Raw genomic sequence first — 10,084 nt, 5'->3', positions numbered from 1 at the left:
GCAAGCCTTAGCATTTTCCTGTCTACCTGGATAAGGAAGCAAAATACAAACGAATAACTATCTTATCCCTGGTTGAACAGGACAGGTAAAAACCATTGTTTCCTTAAATTAGTTTCATCTTTTACCCCTATAATAAGTTATTGTGTCAGGTTTCTGAACTCTTCCCTGACACACATGAAAGTCACATGCAGTTTCAACAATGGTATTGATAAATTATAAGAAATTCTTGTACAAGAACATTCTTATAGTCCTTGCCTCTCAATGCCAAGCAGATGTTGCAATGAGAATTTTGTCCAACCATCCAAAATAGTAAATACATAGCTCCTCCTTCTTCCTTAGTCTTATAGCTATTGCAATATGATTAACAGAGCAAAGATTTAACCGTGTCCTTAACATTAGCACTGAGATGATATACACTAAATCCTGCCATAGTCACTCTAGCTCTCCATTTTCCTGTAACTTCATACCTCTCAATCCTTTCTTCTCCCTCACAAGCAATTATGTTCACTGTGTCTCAGGCAAGGCATTGTTTTTCAACATTCATACGATTTCTGCTATCCCTTTTAAGTGTAGCATCTAGCGACTCAAACACTGATGAGTAATAGTTTAATGCTTCCATGGACCGGGGGATGAAAGGTGTATTATTAGTGTTAACCTCTTGTTTTACTACTGTGACTACTTTAGGGTTGAGAGACTTCACCATCCTCAGAAGCCGGTCACATGGGTTCTTTGTAGACACACTTTGATCGAGCATGTGATGCAGTTGGAATGCAAAGTTTACTACTAAAACCTCATATGGATTTATCTTAAGTATCCATGGTTGGACATCTGAGTCCACATCCATATAGTGGCTTATCCTTATGTTGGGATCTGATTCCACATTAAGACTCCCCTCCTAATTATGTGTGTATGGATGAAGTGGTTTATAAGGCATTACATGTGCCCAAAGTTTTGCCAATCTGGAGGTTCTCGGTATGATGCGATAGCATCCTCCTGCAGTCTGTTATTAACATCATCAATGGTTTTAGTGTTATGCCTTGTAAGCCCTCTTTGGTTTGTGTTTGTTATTTATGGTGTCCATGATAATTACAGTTCTTAGGTCTTAGTCTTAGTCACTGTCTTAGGCTGATTTTATTTATTAAATTTTTCCAATCTGGAAGTTCTCGGTATGATGGGATGGCATCCTCACGCACTCTGTTATTGACATCATCAATGGTTTTAGTGTTATGCCTTGTAGGCCCTCTTTGGTTCGTGCATGTTATTTATGGTGTCCATGATAATTATAGTTCTTAGGTCTTACTCTTAGTCTGTCTTGGGCTGATTTTATTTATTAAGTTTGAAAGTCGATGAATATACAGACGAGCAATTGATAGGTTAAGTTTGTGAATATGAAAGAGTAATAGATATGTGTGTACCTGCAAGGCTGCATTAGTTTACATGCCATGTTTCACTGTATTTTTCTTGGAATGTTGTTGAATGTGAACATGCCTTAAATGGATAAATGAATGTGTATGTCCTGGGTGGATAAAGAAATGTTTGCCAAAATGTTGCATTTGTGGAAATAGCTCCCAGCGCTTGATAACAACTCTTAAAATTGGGGGGTTGTTTCTGTTAAGAACAAGATGAATATAATGGTTTCTGAAAGAGTTATGGGGTGATGAATTCTATGGAAAAGTTGATAGTCATTCAACCAACGATAGTTGAATAAATATTAATATAAATAACAGTAGAGAGGCGTGTTAATTTCCTTGACATTGTCTTGTCCTGAAAATGAATTGTTGATAGAAGGTTTGAAATAATGACCAGAAATGGATTTAATTGCAGATAATCCAGAAGAACTTGATACCAAAACCTATGGTGCCACAATGAACTGCTATTGCAGCTGCGACTTACAACACTGGAAGTTATGAAAGCATGTGAATTTGTTACATAACCTACGACCATTGATATTTACAAGGGTCAATGAGAGAAGTGATGGAATCAAATCTCACCCAAAATATTGAAATAGCCTCCTCAAAAGTGCACCAGAGAGAGCAAAACCCAAGTACAATTGTGCTGAAAAGTTAAAAGTTAAAACATAGATGCAAGAGTGTGGGAAAATTCCAACCACAAGATGAGACGAGACAAATGAGAGCTCGAGTTGAACTCGAATGAGGCATCCTCTCAAGAGGGGTTATTGGCCCACATAACAAAGGCACACACAGCAAGAGGGTTATTGAGCCTACACAATGAGGGCATACAACACAAGAAGGTTATTGAACCTATATATCAAGTTTTCCTAGGTTGGAATTAACCACAAACCTAGTTTCAAATAAATCAAATTAAATATGGCCTTACCCATAATTACAGGTATGATACCTACAAATGATTTGGGGCCACACGTATAGATACACCAATAAATTTCAACCACAAACCTGTAAATTTCATTTTCCTTCACACCATGCATCTAATTTGTATTATGTATGAGAATTAACAAAGGAATGATGCTCTTTTTCCTCTTTTCCGCTTTCCACAATATTTGCTGTTTTTTTTTGTGAGTTTTCCATGTTCTAGATCCCACTTTGTTCCCACGCACTCAAATTTTAGTTGCCTTGCTCTGCCACAATAATAATGCTTCAAATTCTTAGTTCTGGATTTGCTTATTCTTATTTCTAGATTTGCTTTAAACCGAATCTTTACCTGTAAACTGAGATGTAAACTTAGAGTTGTGTTTATAGATTCAGAAATAAAGTTGAGTTTTTGCAAAGTTCTCAAATGAGAGGCAAACGTTTTAGGCTAAGCACAACCATACCCTTTATTTTCCTCCCTTCCTATGGATTATAATTGATAATCTAATATTTTTTAACTTCAGTTGATTCTTTGAAATTGATTCCCTTCCTCCATTTTCATTAAAATCATCATGTTATAAGGCAAAAGGGCATACCTTTATATGAAATTTTGCCAGCAAAGAGTCCAAAATTAAATTTTGGACAATTAAATTTTCATGCAACTAAGCAACATTGCTTTTTAACAATACTCTTGGTTCAACATTTTTTGACAATGGTCTTGGTTCAGTACTTTCTTACGAGCAGAGCCCTCTCCATTCCTTCAAGCAAGAGTGGTCTCCTTGGAAAAACAATAAATCTGACCATTTCAATTTTTTCATAATGTAATACCTTGTACCAGATATCTTTGGTTTATGCCTTCTAAAATCTTGGATACCTCATCAATTTTTCCCTTAGAGAAACACTGTTTTACAGAGTCAAAAAGTCAGTTTCACAACCTCTTCTAATTATTTTGCCTTCTAATTGTAATGATTTTTCCACTTCACTGGTCTGAAATAGAGCAGACATTACTTCTGTGTATACTTTAACATGTACAGAGAATTTACAATCTATCACTTCTTCAAGAACTTTTTATGCCTCAATTTTTTTTCCTACCTTCCCAAGATGATGCATGCCATAGATAAAACTTGCATGACTCGGAACAACACGTTCCCTAAGCATTTGGTTCAGTATCTGGGCAGTGGCTTGAACTTTCTTTGATTTGCAGCAAGCTTTGATGAGTGAATAGTACAGAGCATATGTGGGTGAGAGACCCTTTCTAATCATTATCGCCAGTTGATTCACTGCCTCATCCACCATACCCAACTTGCATAGGCCTCCAATGAATGTCCTATAGCAAACTATATCAGGATTTAAATTTTTTCATCTCCATTAGATAGTTCCTTGCATGGTCCACTCTACCAGCGTTGCACAAAGCATTGATCAATGCATTCAAATGGATTGTCCACTCCGAGAAAGGATTGTCCCTGATTTTAATATATAGTGTGACAGACCGTATGTGACAGGCAGGTGGAAAACTTTTCTCGCAATTGACTAAGCGACGTCCTGCGAGCCAGACTTGAGACGGAAACCCTCGTCAGAAGTATATGCTTGGCTCTTTTCCAAACAAATGAAGAGTCAATGAGGTTTTGTGTAATCACTTCTGGTATCGTATTGGGTTATCGTTAGAAGCGATAATTGGATTCAGATTCTCATCGAGTGAGTTGTTCTGCTTTCTCGATTTGAGAGGGTTTGTTTGGAGGGAAAAACGAAAGAGGACATACAAGAATAGTGAGGGGAAAGATGCAGAGGAAGAGGATTGAGAACATCGCCAGCAGGCAGGCTACATTTTCCAAATGTAGGTGGATTGCTGAAGAAAGCTTATGAGCTCTCGGTGCTCTGCACTGCAGAAGTTGAACTTGTGATTTTCTCCCTAGCAGGAAAGCTCTATGAACTGTTTTTTAGTGCAAATCCTACTATTTTGATTCTAATAATCATGGCTATGCAAACCTCATGAGATTCTTACTAATAACCCCGATGGTGCAAGCCTCGATGTTGAAAAACTTAGTGTAAAACCTCCATCAACAACATAATCAATACATGATGTCAAAAAAAATGGAGAAGCATCCAAGGTTCTTAAGCAATGATGTAATGAATGAGGTGGAGAAGCATCCAAAGTTATTGAGCGATGGTTAGCTATACGAGGAAACATGCAATGTCATCTTCCTTTCATTTTCATGGATATAACTTAATATAACTTTCTTATGTAGAAAACATGGCTTATCTTAGGCTTAACCATGCATATAAAATACCACCTATCATCTTCATTGAAAAAAGAATGGTGTCTTTGTTCATAAATATCAGTGATTAATCGTAGGAATGGCTATTATTCTCTATCAAACAAAATCAAGGACTAAGTAATGAAGATCTTGGTCGACAACAAAACTTATGATTATTAACTTCACATTAAAATTCACTTCATCTCTGCCACCTTCAAGGAAATCTTTGTTATCCATCACCATATTGATGTTGTGACTTGGTCCTTGAAAAACATTCAGCATGTCTGATTCATGGAAACCTTCAAGTTAGATAGTATATGTCATGCTAACTTGCAAGAGATTGGTGTGAGGTACATTGAGGCTTGCAGGGCCTGCCCTGCAGTTTGCCCTCATGAAAGCATAGAAGTAGATTATAACCAGTTTCTTAAGAAACCATGAATCCTTTCTAGCCTTGACATCTCCGTGACCAACAAGATATACAACTCCTGATAATTCAGAACACTTCCATAGTTCCAAATGTACATCACAAGAAGGAAGCATGTGGAAAAAACCATTTATCCAACCATTTTCCCCCACTTTCATCAAAACTGCAGAAAAATAAATCAGCTCAATTGATCCAAATAGAACAGGAAATCCAACCGCAAGGAATATATTTTTTGCCCATATAAGAACCATGACAAGAGTCACTAGGCTTGTAGTCACCATAATCATCCCTACCTTTGCAATGCCATATGCATTTGATATCTCGACCGTGCTCTTAAAAAAATCACATACCAAGACACACATTATCATTAGAACCCAGTTGATGACAAGAATGTAGATCTGACCCATGAACCGTCGGGATGTGTGAATTATTTTCAATCTGGGAAAGCATCCTAGGGCCATGGACATTTTAATAGATGAAATTGTTGCCGAGATCATTGCCTGGCTTGCAATCATGGCAACAACAGTAGCTATCACGAAGACTGGCTAGATAAAACCATCTGGAATTGAAGCATAGAATACCTTCTCCACCACAGAGGGATGCTTCATAAGATATGCAACTTGATCCATGTAAGCCAATAGTAGGCATGGGAATACTACACATGTGAAGGCTATCTGGATGGATCTTACTGAGAAGTGACCCAAATCAGCAAACATAGCTTCAGCTCCTATTATGCATAACACGCAACCTCCTAGGGACATCCATGCTTTGATAGTGTTCCTCTTGAACAAGTAATAGATATAAACAGGATTGAATGCCCTTAAAATTGTTATGTCATGTTAAATAATATTGTAAAGTCAAATAGAACCAATAGAGAAAAACCATATCATGAGTGCCAGAGAAAATGTCATGCCTACTTTGCTTGTACCAAATTGTTTTATGCTGAACAAGATCACCAGGAATATGATTGAGACAATGACCACTGTGTCTTTCATAAAGCTAGATATTTCATCTTGCAGGCCACTAACAACAGACATGACTGATATTGCAGGTGTAATTATGCCATCCCCAATTACCATGGAAGTACCCATGAGAAACAAGAGTAGCAGTAGGGTCTTCAATTTTGTACTTCTCTAAAGGCTTTCTTTGATTCTTAATCATCTTTCCAGTTCTGGGGTGGGCAACTTGAGCTTGAAACTGGAATTTTTTTCATCTGATGGTTGCTGGTTGGGGAGCAGATTGACCTTTGCATATATGCAAATCAAAGAGTACAAGGAAAATGTCCCCCCTTCACCATTGTCATTGGCTTTGAGCATAATGAACACCTATTTAGCCAAAGGGATGAGGGCTATTGTGTACATCACTAAAGCTAATGCACCCAAAACATCTTCCTCTCCTTTGGTACGAGCTTGGATGAATACACTAGTGAAAACATACAAGGAGTTGGTACCCATATCTCCATAGACCACTCCAAGTGTTTGGAATGCCAAGCCGAGCGTCCGTCCTAATGAAAGGTCCTTATCATGGCCCTTATGAACACCGGGCACCTCCATGGCCTCCACATCAAAGGAATCCACTCACTTGGTCTTCAGAACGAGCCCACGCCTCATTTTGTGTCATGTCTGATCATCGTCAACAAACCACCTTGGGGATTACCCTTCCATTTCACTGCCATCAACCCACCTGGACTCTGATGACAACAAAGACATTGAGCCCTCACTGATCCCATCCCTGTCTTTCTCATCCCAGACATTGATATGATAATGGGGTTGACAATGACAAGAATGATACACAAAAGAGAAATCAATAAAAACTTAGGAGAATCCCCACAACTGTTTATAAAAAAAGCACAAGTTTATCATCCAAAGAAGCAATTTCTGCATTCAAAGACCACAATCCTCAATCTCATAATTTTATCATCCATAGAAACAACTCCTGCATTCAAATCCCATAATCCAGAAAAAGAAAGAGCTCAATCTCTTCGACCCACATCGTAACATTGCATCCCACATCCAGATTTCCATTGAAATCTTGAAAATCCTCATACCCAAATGATTTTTTCCAGTGACTTCTATGAATACATTACCATCCTTCGATCAGAGCGTTTTTCTTATCTCATCAGAGAAATTCTCCGAGGTCACGTTAATTCCAATAAAATTATACAGAGCGATAACCCGTAGTTATGAAACAAAATTGACACACTAGAATCTCAGCTGAAGCAATATATGTTATAAAGATGATAAGCTCGTGGAAGATGTTCATTGTAGTTTTGTTGGATTATTGAATATTAAATCATAGATAGTTTAAATTGATTTAGGTGATAATGGCTTCATCGTAGACCGTGTTAAAACATTAATTCTAAATCATAGATAAAATTTTAACCTTTTTTATATAGCATTAATTGTGTAACAATTTACAGTGTTAATTGTTTATTTACTTATAAATTAATAAAATATAAATTATTTATAAATTAATAAAATATAAGTGATGGCTTTAGGTACCAGGAAATATCTACAAATAAATTAGCTCCTCTACGAGTATGTTAATTTTTTCAGTTAGATTACAAATATAAAATTTAAAAGTATATAATATTTGTTTTATGAATTTTTCTTACTAATTTTTTTGTTTTTTTGTTTTTTAAAGTTAAATTACAAATACAAAATTTAAAAGTATATAATATTTGTTTTATGATTTTTTTTACAAATTTTGTTTTTGTTTTTTGTTTTTTTTTTTTTAATTCTCTACATTCGGTTATTTTTCTGTGTTCTCTCCATGTGATTTTTTCTCACTAGTGAACAATCATGGTATTAAAAACTCGATGATGGGATAATGTGTTCTATCATATCTCAAACTATTCCCTCGCCGTAAACACTCTTAAATGATCATTTTCATGGTATTAAAAACTCACAATGATGGGACACTGTGTGCTACCATATCTCAAACTATTCTTGCACTTTTTAGATGTAAACACTCTTAAAATTATCATTTTCAAATTGCCTATAAATATGAATTTTTTATTACTATATGAATAAACCATTAAAATGTTATGAATAAGATATATGAAATAAAAATTCTTAATTTCTTTTTTATTATTATGTAAAGCCAAATTATGTTGAATTGTCAAAATTTAGACTTTAAAATTGTTAATATTCTTTTATTATATAAAGCTAACCTCTCCTAACCCAAAACATCACTTAAATCAATCTCTTATATCATAAAATATTCTAAAAAGTGAGATTTTATATTCTTTTCAACTTTAGTATTTTGTCAAATATTAAGAAATGCGAAACATAATATATATGTTAAAGAAGAAACATATTATATATCTTCAAGGAGAAACATATAATGGTAATGCAAAGTTTTAAAAGGTATGCGATCCTTGGGCTTATTGGAGAGTATATAAAAAATTTCACACCTTTTTATGAGATATGGGAGGAAAACATGTTAAAGATTTTTAATAAATATAAAATTTCCAAAATGATGCTAGTTACGTGTGATTCTTTTTTCATTGTTTGTGATTATGAAAAATGAAACTCAATGTTTTTTCATTAGTGCACACATATTTCATTATATAATTGCATATAGAAAAATCATTCCAGAGCCGATAACAATAAAAGTGAAGAATTTATGGTCCAACATTATATTTAAGGGAGATGTTTAAGGATGACGTTTGAATTTTGTTTTGCATTTTAAGACATTTGGAGGAAATATTAGGAAGGACTTTGAGAAAGGATTGTCCTTGATTTTCGAAAAATGGAGGAGTTCCTTTCCAGCCATATGCCCCAAGTGACCATCAAAGGGAGAGCTCATATGTTTTTTGGATGTTTTCTTTATAGCCATTTTTTTACACATATCCAGAGTCCCCATGCCATTGATGTGAATTACCAATATACTTCTGAATTTCAAGCCATACTCTGATAGTGAAGGGGAAATTTATGAAAAGATGTGGGATGTCCTCAAGCAAAGTGGGCATCTACTGGGCATAAAGAAAAACCTTTTTTGTAAGATATCCCATGTTGGCACTTCGTTTTTAAGGAGAAACCACATGAATAATTTAGTTTTAGGCGAATAGTTTTGATTCTAGATCTTTTTAACCCACCAGGGAGGAGGGTAAGCCTGAGGTTGATGGGCTAAAGACAAATAACCAAACTTGGGATTGCAGCTACTCGAGGGGGTGTTTGACCAGACTAGAGTGTCTTTAGAATTTGAGAGAGATACCATATTATGACTAAGAGTTTCAATATATTTGTTCCATTCTTCAGTTAGAGCCCCTTCCAATAGTAGGTCAACAAATTGCCTCCAAGCTAGGCAACCCATCACACCCATATGATCAGAGGCCTGATTTAAGAAGAAGATTCTTTGAGTGTGAAGGAGCTTGGATCAGTTGATCAGAGAGTATATGAGAATCCCCACAACCTATTCAGGGATCTTTCCCTACAAGAAGTTTTGTACCATCTCCAATTCGCCATCTGAGACCTTGTAGTATGATTGAAGCGTAATTTTTAAGAGCTTTCCAAACCAATGATCCAGAGGGTGGAAATCACTTGGGAGTATGAATCCAATCCATTGTTGAATAGGGGCAAATATATTTGTTTGCTATGACTTGCGGCCACAACCTCGTAACTTGAAGCAATTTCCAGACACCTTTTTTAGCAAGAGCCTTAGAGAACCAAATGATATTTTTTAAGCCTCATCGTCCCATTTGCTTGGGAATGGCTATGGAAGACCATGCTGTAAGTGAAAATGGGTGACGATCTTGTTCCCCTGCCCACAAGTATCTTAGATAGATTTGTTTAATTTTGTGTATTATTTCCAGAGGAACACAAGCAAGCAGTGACCAATAAACAAGAATTGCTTCTATTACCGCTTTGCAGAGTATCAACCGACCTGCTCTGGAGAGCTACTTGTTGCACCAATGCCTAATTCAAAATTCTATTTTGCCAACGAAAACATTGCAGGGTAAAACAAATCTAGCGCACGATAGATTTGTTTTTAGCACAAACAAAAGCATTAAAGGGTAAAACAAATCTAATGCCCGCTAGATTTGTTTCTAGCACAAACAAAAACATTGACGGGTA

The 10,084-nt window shown here is 35.9% G+C and overlaps 2 pseudogenes; both read right to left on the bottom strand.

Moving 5' to 3' along the window:
- Window positions 1–258: 258 nt before the first annotated feature.
- LOC149261881 (scarecrow-like protein 1 pseudogene) lies at window positions 259–844 on the bottom strand (annotated as a pseudogene).
- Window positions 845–4,992: 4,148 nt separating this feature from the next.
- LOC149261880 (putative potassium transporter 12 pseudogene) lies at window positions 4,993–6,616 on the bottom strand (annotated as a pseudogene).
- Window positions 6,617–10,084: the final 3,468 nt, after the last annotated feature.

This window comes from Pinus tabuliformis, chromosome 6 (assembly GCF_031772625.1).
Source record: "Pinus tabuliformis cultivar Carrire ecotype Pingquan chromosome 6, CPIR1, whole genome shotgun sequence".
NCBI lineage: Eukaryota > Viridiplantae > Streptophyta > Pinopsida > Pinales > Pinaceae > Pinus > Pinus tabuliformis.
The sequence above is the reverse complement of the archived record's forward strand: the minus strand, read 5'-3'. Positions and strand labels throughout refer to the sequence as shown.